The sequence below is a fragment of the Macaca thibetana genome, chromosome 4, assembly GCF_024542745.1.
Source record: "Macaca thibetana thibetana isolate TM-01 chromosome 4, ASM2454274v1, whole genome shotgun sequence".
Taxonomy (NCBI): domain Eukaryota; kingdom Metazoa; phylum Chordata; class Mammalia; order Primates; family Cercopithecidae; genus Macaca; species Macaca thibetana.
This window is the reverse complement of record NC_065581.1, coordinates 71,374,031-71,384,829: the sequence shown is the minus strand read 5'-3', so window position 1 is coordinate 71,384,829 and position 10,799 is coordinate 71,374,031.

The window sequence follows — 10,799 nt, the reverse complement described above, 5'->3', positions numbered from 1 at the left end:
GCATTTCCTCCTAATAAAATCCTTGCCTGTTTTATTCCATCTTGGCATCTGCTTCTTGGAGGACTCACACTAACATGCACAGTACAAGTGCTGAACCTGTCTTGACCTACTTCGAGTCATTTGTGTCCCAGGAGCTATTAGAATGAACCTTATGAAACTGCCAGCATCCAACCATTGGTGACTTACAAAAATAACCATTTCATGTAGTTCAACCTAATAGTAGTGCAGAATGCTGACAGGGTTGAAACACTGGAGACTCAGTTCTCTAAAGCCCAGAGTTTCTTTGAGACTGAAATAAGAATCTACATTCCTTTTCCTGAGAGGGCTGAATCTGAGATAGTTAGCCCAGTCCCTGAGCTCAGGATAGCTTTGATCCAGGAAATCTGATGCTTTCCTTTGCCCATGTTTCCCTCAGGATACAGCTTGGCTGCTTAATCAGCCTTACTCAATGGCTATTTCCACTGGAGCCCCACTCATCGTCATTACTTACCTGAAAGACGATGGGCATCAAAACGTGCCCTGATTCGCTCCTGTAGGTAGCCTTTGCTTCATGGAAATGCTTTGGCTCAGGAATTGATAGAACTTTGACCTTGAAGGCACTGATAAGTTCGTGGGGAATTCTTTTTAAAATCAGAGGTATCCTAGAAACTGGGAGAGTCCACCTTTCCAGAACTAGGCAGGATTGATTCAGAACTCAGAATGACTGCTGCACAGGGAACTCTGCACCACCTTTCTTGTTTCCAACACAGCCCAGGAAGGCAGCTTCCACTCTGGAGACAGGAACCCTCTGCCACAGCTGGCATACTGAACTAGGAATAAATCAGAGAATTCTCTTCCACTTTCCAGATCACTGAAAATAGGGACTCATAGGAGTATAAAGAAAAATAATGGGACCTTGGAGGGGAATATACTGGACTTCTTGCTCCTATTGGCAATGGTAGTTCAGTCTGGCTTGACTAGGGCATGCAACTTGCCCCTCAAATTCAATATGCCAACTACACATAGTAAAAATGTTAATGTAAGAATTTACCTTTTAATGGAGAAATTAATTTTCACAATTATTAAACCTAAATCAAATTGTAATTTAAAGTATGAAGATTTTGCTATTCAAAAATCTTTATGTTTCTGAAACTTTAGCTTTTAAAATTAGGCAACCACATAACTTTTATTCTCAAATGCTATGAGAAAAGTCTTACTTTTCCTCCAATAATTTCCTTTTTATTAAAGAAGAAAAATAACTTTACATGTGATTAATTTGAGAACTTTAATATAAAAAATAGCCTCCATTTCTGAGCACTTACGGTCTGCTAAAATAAAGTTAGGAACTATTGAATACTTGAGTTCTTCCACCAGTACTGACTCAGTGCTATGAAATGAATAGAATAAAATCACTATTGCTTTTGTGTATGTTTCTTCTTTGTGTATTCTATATTTCTTCTATGCAACTTGAAACACTGCCATATTTTGTATTGCACTTTACATAAACATTTCTCTAATTTATCATAAGCCTTTCATGAACATTATTTTTCCATTGTGTGCACATTATAAGATGTTTAACCCTTCCTTATGTTTAGATACTTAGATTGTTTCACATTTTTTTGCCTCAACTGAACATATAATCATTCTCAAGAGTAGAATTACTGGGTTAAAGATTACAGTAGTCCCCCCACTTATCCACAGGAGACAGGTGGATGGTTGAAACCAGATATAGTACTGAACCCCATATATACTGTTTTTTTCCTATACATACATACATATAACAAACTTTCATTTAAAAATTAGGAACAGTAAAAGATTAACAACAACTAATAAAAAAGAACAATTATAACAATATGCCAGCCTCACTACTTTTGCACTTTGAAGCAATTATTAAGTAAAATAAAGGTTATTTGAACACAAGCACTGAGATACCACAGCAGTCAATCTGACACCAAGACAGCTACTAAGTAACTAGTAGCGTCTACTGGGTGGATACGCTAGACAAAGGGATTATTCACTACCCAGGTGGGACAGAATGGGATGGTAGAAATTCGATCATGTTTCTCAGAATGGCATACAATTTAAAACTTATGAATTGTTTATTTCTGGAATTTTCCGTTTAATATTTTCAGATTGTGGTTGACCAAGGGTAACTGAAACCATAGAAAGTAAAAACCTTGGATAAGGAGGGACTACTGTATTAACACTTTTAAACTCAATATACATCTTCAAATTTATTTTACATTTTTATCAGCAACACATGAATATTCCTATTGGAGACCTTGAATAATATGGAAGAAAGATGTGGAAGATCCTAAGATATTCTTCAGAAAAACATCTTTTCTAACATGAAAAAAATGGCATTTCATTTAAATTTCCATTACCATACCAATAATATTTGACATTTTTCACCAACTTTGTTAAGTAATCTATATCTGTATTATTTAGAGTAACTCCAGAGTTCTTACTTTCAAATGCTCAAAAGTCATCTCTGTAATCCTCTTGAAAATTTTCACGAGTTATTTCAAATAGACAGGCTTAAATAGGACTGTTATCTATTCTGCATCACTTAACTCCTTTGTCTCAGTCTAATTGGTGTAGTGGAATTTACATTAATAAATGAACCAGGATATTTACATAGTTCTCTCCCTCTCTTTGTGTGTGTGTGTATGTGTGTGAGAGAGAGAAAGACAGAGAGAGGCTAATCTTCAATCTTCTCTCAAATCATAGGAATCACTGACTTATGTCACAATCATAAGTCACTCATAACTAAATTTATTTTCCTCTTCAAATTACATTATCCTTGTTACTTCTCACATGTTCCATTTTGTCCTAAAAGTTTCTTACATTATCACCAAATATATAGTAAAAATCCTCAATATTAAAAATTAACACACCATGATTCAAGTTGATTTTTAAATATTTTCTCCCTAATGATGTATGTCTTGGTGAAGAGAATTTTTTTTCTAAGATTAACTTACTCAATTCATTCTCTCCAGATTGTGGATTGGAAGTTGGATGAAACATTATAAATCAATGTGGAAAAATAATTTTGCCAAATTTCAATCTCAATCAGTATCCATCAAAACTTTATCCTTTGGCTGTTTCAAGATATTTGTGTGATATTTTTAAGCTGTTAAAAGTTTATTTATTTTAAAGGCTCAATGGGCTTCCTGGATGCCAAATCACTTTTTTAAAAATTTTGATGATACAAACTAAAATGAATTAAAAACACATGGAATCAATGTTCTCTAAAATATATGTGTTTTCAAAGTTTAGAGAAAGAGGGTGGGAAGAGGTGCTTGGCAGCATGTTTGGGTTTTAGTAAATCCGAAATTTTCGAAAAATTGTTCCAGATGTTGATGAACCCCTTGGTTCCCCTAAGTTTCACCCAAACCTGCTATAAATAAAGATAATTATAAACAGCAATAAACTAAGGTTAAGGCAGTATGTAATGAATGCCATAGGAATCATAATTAATTTGAATTAACTCTGAACTGAATTTAGCCACAGAAAATACAGATGTGGATGGGTTGTAAATACCATTAAGAAAAGTAAAGTTTTACGTACGCTCACATAAATAGGAAAATAAAAACAGAACTATTTCACACATAAAAACCTGACAGCATCCTGGCATTTCATCCTGGCATTCAGAAGCTCTCATTATCTAGCCCAGTGGTTCTTCAGACAGGATGATAAATCTCCCATGGAGGATGTTTGGAAACTTGTGGGACATTTTTGGTTGTCACAATGACTGGAAAGAGCTACTGCCTTTTATTACCCAGTGGCCAAGGACGATTAACATCCTGAAATTCCCATAAAATGAGAAAATATTCACCCAAGTAACCATGGTGTCCCCACCAGTCTCCCCAGCACTCTCTGACCCCTAAATTTGTATCTCACCAAGTTTCCTCACATCCTCCACAAATCACAGCCACCCTGCCTTTGTGTTTTTCCTCTACTGTTCCTTTCCTTGGAATTTTTTGCGTCTCCTCTTCAATAATCCATATCTAGTATTATCTTCCAAGAAAGACTCTTTTTCACTTCAGGTCTCTCCTCTGGAAGACTGACTTCCATAGTAAACTTTTTATCTTCTCCTGAGGTATTTCAATAGCCTCATTCTCACTATTTCATATTCCCCAGTTATATCCAATACAGGGTAGTTTGTGTACACAAAAACAGCTTAATTAACTACTGCTGAACTTTTTCTTATCAAGATTGTGGACTTGTACAGACTCAGCTATAGTTTAACTTTCTTATTTGGCTTTGTTGAAAGAACTCTGCCACGTGTGTTCACATGCACACATATGTGTATGTCTGATGATATAAATATAGACACAGACATAGATACAGATATAGATTAGATACATTCCTATAAACAGACAAACCGTTGACCTCTCATTTAAGGATGGCATTGTTGGAGTAGAATTTGTCCTCTTGGTTCCATTCCTTTGATAAGCACTTACCTCTGATTCTCATGGTTTTGCCTCTTACTAGTTACACTACAATAGTAGAGAATCTTTAGAACCTTGAAGGGCAGCCAGGAAGAGTTGACTTGGAAAAATATAATCTAATACCTCTGGAAGGAAATAATTCCCACAGACGTTTGCTGGAAGATATGAACTATACATCTGGACTGCAGTAATGCTTCAGAATGACTAAGGAGAGTTTCATCTTTCAAGCCAGCGAGAGCTGTACTAGAAAGTATGCTTTCGAATAGCCCTTCACTGGTTTCACGGAACAAGACTTAGGGGCTCAGGTAAAAAATGAATAACTGCTACTTTAATTTAGGGCTGATATCACTTTATGGTGATGTCTAGTACACACAGCCTCCGTCTCAAGAACATGTGACTTTTGAATGACCTCATCCCCATCATGGAGGCTTCCTACTCCTCTGGACCCCTTCCAAGTACCCCTCTTTCCACTGTAGGAGCTCTCACCAAGAGCAGCCTACAGTCCCTCTCAGCCTCAACCCACCTATAGTCCTAGAGAGGGCACAGGATTGAAAGCTCAAAAGATTCAAGATTTCATTTCAGAATGCAAAAGGGAAGAAGTGTACTTTCTGTGGACATATAAGTCTACTGGTAACACTTTCTTTATTCTCTCTGTGAAATAACTGGCTAACATGAAAATGTATAGCAATATAACAATCTTTTATTAATAAAAATGCCAAAAATAACACCATTAACACCATTGCTTTTTCTGACTATGAAAGTATCACATTTATTATTTTAAAATAAGAAATGCACAAAGATGGCAAAATAATTTGGAAATTATTTCTAATTCTACCATGTATAAATTATCACTGAATATTTCAGTAAACATTCATCCAGAGTTTATATTAACACACACACACACACACACACACGTGCAATCCAAAATAGTATTAAATAAGGTATATACACTGCCTTCAATTTAACTTATTACTTATTATGTTATGGACACGTTTCCATGCCAAACACAAACAGAGAAGGTATAACTATATAACAAGTTTTTAAAGCTGCTTAGTATTCCACTGAATTAATGCATCATAATTTATATTAACATGGCCTTACCATCTGGCATTCAGATTGTTCTCAATATTTCACTATCTCATTCACCGCTGTGATCAACATACATACATTTTGGACATTTCTCTAAGTATTTATTTTTAAGAGATAAATTCCAAGAGTGGAATTCCTGACTCTTATTAGAGTAGAAAAATAATTTTAATTTCCATTATCAAGTTCTTCCCTCAAAATGCTATACCAATTTACTCTCCAACCAGAAACATCTTAAGAAGTAATAAATCCTGGGCTTTGAACAATTAATTTACTAGGTTTTTGGGGTTTTTTTTTTTGGAATATAACCCACTTTGAATTTTGAGGGTGCTTGTGTGAATATTTTAGTTGTTTAAAATTATGCTTCTTAAACTGTATTCTGGTTTGCTCTGTCAAGGACCAAGGAGCAAGAACCTAGAAGAGGAGGGTGTGGGAGATGGGTAGAGAGAGGGGAAGTTAACTTTTCTGTTTTCAGAGTTGAACTAAAACAGGGCTTCTGCTTTTAAAGATTTATATAAGCTTCCCTCTGAGCAAGACTGAATACAAATGTTCAAAATCTTTAGTTAAAAATATCTTTCCTCACAGTGCCAAGGAGAAAAGGTAGTTGTTGTTCTAGTTCACTGTCAGAACTGTGGTGGGAATGTAAATTAGTCCCTGTAACTGCGGAAAGCAGTTTGGAGATTTCTCTAAGAACTTAAAACAGAACTACCATTTAATCTAGCAATCCCATTACTGGGTATAGATCCAAAGGAAAATAAATCACTCTACCATAAACACATATGTACTCATGTTCATCACTGCACTGTTCACAATAGCAAGGACATGGAATCAACCTATCATAACTAGGTACCAACCTAGGTACCCATCAACCGTGGATTGGATAAAGAATATGTGGTACATCACCATGGAATACTATGCAGCCATAAAAAAGAACAAAATCATATCCTTTACAGCAACATGGATGCAGCTGGAGGCTAGCATCCTAAGCAAATTAAGACAGGAGCAAAACACCAAATACCACATGTTCTCACTTGTAAGTGAAAGCTAAACATTGAGTACACATGGAAAAAAAGATGAAAGCAATGAACACTGGGGACTGCTGGAGAAGGAAGAGGGCAAGGGGATTGAGAGGTGAGGAACTGCCTACGGAGTCTGTGCTCAGTACCTGGATCATGGGCTCATCCATACCCCAAACCTCAGCATCACACAGGGTTCCCATGTGACATACCTGCACAGACACCCCCTGAATCTAAAATAGAAGTTGTAATGATTAAAAACAAAAAAAGATAAACAGTTCTCAAAAGAGTATCAATTCACCATGACTTTTAGTCTGTGCTCAGTACCTGGATCATGGGCTCATCCATATCCCAAACCTCAGCATCACACAGGGTTCCCATGTGACATACCTGCACAGACACCCCCTGAATCTAAAATAGAAGTTGTAATGATTAAAAACAAAAAAAGATAAACAGTTCTCAAAAGAGTATCAATTCACCCTGACTTTAGGGTAAAATAAAAATTTCTATAAGGGTGACTGGCTGTACCTTTGAACTGTCAATCTTAAATGGGCTGTCATTTGTAGTAATAGTTGGAGCTATTTAAATAAAGGCAAAATCAATAATTTAACTTGAAATTAAATTATGTCAGGTTGTTAAAAGAAGAGCAAAACCCCCTGAGTTTATACAAATGCTGAGATTAAGCAAATGAGGTTATTTTACCAATTCCCATTAATGTAGTTTTGATAATATTAAGATAACAGGAAATGTGAGATTCAACTGTTTCATTGCAAAGACATTAAATAGTCTATCATAGTGAGGCATTTTAAAGTATAACTTTTGCAGAAATAGAGACAAGAGAAGGATACATTCACTCTCTCAGTGAATGGGAAAGAGCAGGCTGAGCGGTGAGTAGCCTGACTGGAGGGAGAGAACGGGAAAAGCAAGGAGAACTAAATACGTGGGACCCCAAACCACAAGACATGAGGTCATTCCTTGAGGTCTAATAGAAAACCAAGGGCTCAGAGTATGTGATAGGGCATTAGGAACTGGACCAATCACGCTACTGTTTAATCTGCCATTTGCATGGGAGTCCAGCAGGGGACTGTCTCTGGCAAAGACCTATGTGTGCACTCTGGGGCAAGTATTGACAAGAGAGGAGAACCACATTTTAGGGACCACAACACTCTGCTTCCTGTTTAAGCACTACTTAATGTTTAGTGCCATGAGGAACATTTTAGGAAAGGAAAAGTAAGTAGCTCTGTTGTTGGAAAAGCAGGTATTAAATAAATTGTTTTGCGAACTCTAGACTGTAAGAACAGCCCCAGAAATGATATTGTATTTGCTTTCAACAACCGAGCATTAACATAGCATGAATCACAATGTGGTAATGTAACATAACACAACAAAACGTAACATAGCATAACATAACATGGTAGAGAACCCGAATTCCTGTGTTTGCCAATTAAGATTCTTTCCTAAATGAAAATTATTCAAAAATCAGTGAAGACTGAATCATCAGCCCCTACACAAACTTGGCTCCACAGTTGGGCAATTCTTGACCCTCTTTGGATCTTAATTCTTTTGTCTACAAAACTAGGGAGTCAGACATCTGAGGAATCTTCCACTTCCATAACTGTCCAATTGTATAATTCCTAGAAATATTCAAATAAGGTAAAATTAGAGACTTTTTTTTAGCTCACAGAATTACTTAACGCCCTATGAAAGGAAATGTGTTTTCCTTATAGCTCCTGGAACTAGACTTTGTCCCAGCTCCATCCTCTGCCCCTCAGGCACAGCAGCTGCAAAAGCTGCAAAAAGTGGCCCGGTTCCAAAAAGCTCTTTTCCTTCTAGCACAGGGGTGAGAATATTCAAGAGCATCTGGAAAGTCTGGTTAGTGTTGCAGTTGCTTCCCAGGGTCTCATGTTGCTTCCTCACAGCAGCTAATGATACCCGCAGAATAAGCATCCAAGATGTCTTCCCACAGTTCACATCCTCTGCTTCATCTGCTCTAAGGGTGTGACAGAGAAATGCTTGCTTTACGATTTAAGTGGCAGGTGAAAACTAGTACTGCTATTTGCCACATACACATCTTTAAGCAGCTAAAAACCAATGTCTAACTCTAACTCTGGAAGAAAATTTCAAGGCTAACATTTCCTTTAAGAAATCAGCAAATATTTGGTTAGCGGTTGGATTATAAACATAGATGTTACGTTGTATCTGCATCCTCATGCTTAGTAACTTGTAATGTTTAGTCAGACCAGTCTCTTACAGTCTTTGTGCAGACTACTGAAGAGATCCATTTCCCTGAAAATCAAAAGGTGGTTGACTTAGAAATAATTCAGTCACTGTGTAGCTGAAGGAAATCAAAAAGCAAGATACCAAAATATTTGAAAAACGTGTTTTACTAGTTTGGAAAAAAGTTAGATCAACACTGTCCCACATGTTTAAATCTATCCAGGAAAATTAAGGGAAGGCCTAGGTTAGATCCAAAAAGCACTTCCTACTGGCTTTCTCATTATTTCTGCAAAGCTATTTGCTTTCTCCACTAGACTCTACCCCTGACATACCTTATGTTCTTCTCTCACTGGTAAAAAACATAGGAAAGGATTTTTTCAATGCATTCACTAAGAGGTAGAAATGGCTGATAAGTTGCAAATGCTTCTTATAAGCTATTCCTCTCTCAACACAGAACAAAACCATAACCAAAGGGATGAAAGACAAATTGCAGAATGCTAGGCTGCAACCAGTCAAAAACAGAGGTTTGTGGAGAAGTGAACACTCCCGGGAGTTAACAAATGATGGTGTAAGTAATTGTCTAACTATCCACAGAATAAAATGTCTTTGTTTATGGTATCAATAATATTCTCTTTTCACCACTAAACTAGGGAAACAGGTGACAGTGACAGAACTAACTTTAAAACCTCAAAGTAATATCACTTCACTGCTAATGCTCAAAAAGTTTTGAGCACAGATTTTAAAGTAAAAACATTGAGAGAAAAAAAAGAAATCTGAGTTTACCTACTACACTGACCATCCAGGGCCACTGGGAAATCTCCTGAGTTCAGAAAATTTCCTTAAACTTTCGGAGTATAAATATGAATAATGTAATGATAATTAAATTGCACTAGTCATCTATTTGATTTGATTGAATATAATGACCAAAAGTTATTCTAGTACAAGTATTTTCAGAATGACTCTCTCAAGTAAACAATTGCCAAGCACCTCAATATTAAACTGGTGTGAGGTCTGGTTTCAATAGAGCAGCAAATAAACAATAAAATGAACACAACTACAAGGTCGTATGTCACAATTTATTTTCTGAGGAAAATAATTAAATTGAACAACCTGAAGGAAGTAGTTCCGTGTTTGTTATTTATAGTTTTCTTTAGGTCATTTAATTTTTCTTAAATCTCATTGGAAGCTTTTAATGTCTTCTTGTACATTGGAGTTGGAGGGAAATAAAATAATAATTACTTAATTATTTATAAAGAAACAGAATGTACCAAATACCATCATTTTCCTTCACATGCTTTAACTGAATTTTTCATCTTATTTTCTTAACCATTTATACAAACATTTGCCCATTTGCCGATGCTCTCACATCTGAATTTATTCCTTACAAATAATGCTTTTCTTTCTTACAACCAGTACAATAAAGCGACTTATGTTAAAGGCATTGTATTTTGATTCTCTTTTAAAAAAAAAAAAGTCATTCAAAATTGTAAACTTAATTTTTATAAACTGATAGTATTGACTCACATTATCGTATTACAGATGCTTTCCCTTGGGGGAGGAAAAGAGCCTTAGATCTAAGATATCTAAAGTCTTTTAGATCAAGAAACACATTTTCTTAAGAATGTGGCAAACCATCATTACTTTATATGGAATAATTTTTCTCACCTAATAACATTGTAATTCCAATACTATACAACAATTCAGTTAAGTACTAGAAATTTTAATGAATGCTAAGGATTGCCGAGAAAAGAAAATCTTTGTTTAAACAAAATAGATTTATCATTAGGGTTAAAAAATATTTATTCCCAACAGCTTCCAACACCTTTTTATTTTTGTTTATTTTTTTAACTTTCTGGCCTTCTTCCATACAGCTTTACTACAGATGGTAAAGCCATAGGGAAAATAGAAGGCTTTGGGTTTGCATTTCAGAGAGATGAACCCAGGTTAAAATTTATCTGTCTCTTCTGCTTCATTACCTACAGTGATCTTGTTTGACCCCAGAGTTAATTTATAAGCCCATAAGAGGAAAAGTGCTGGGTTTAAAAAT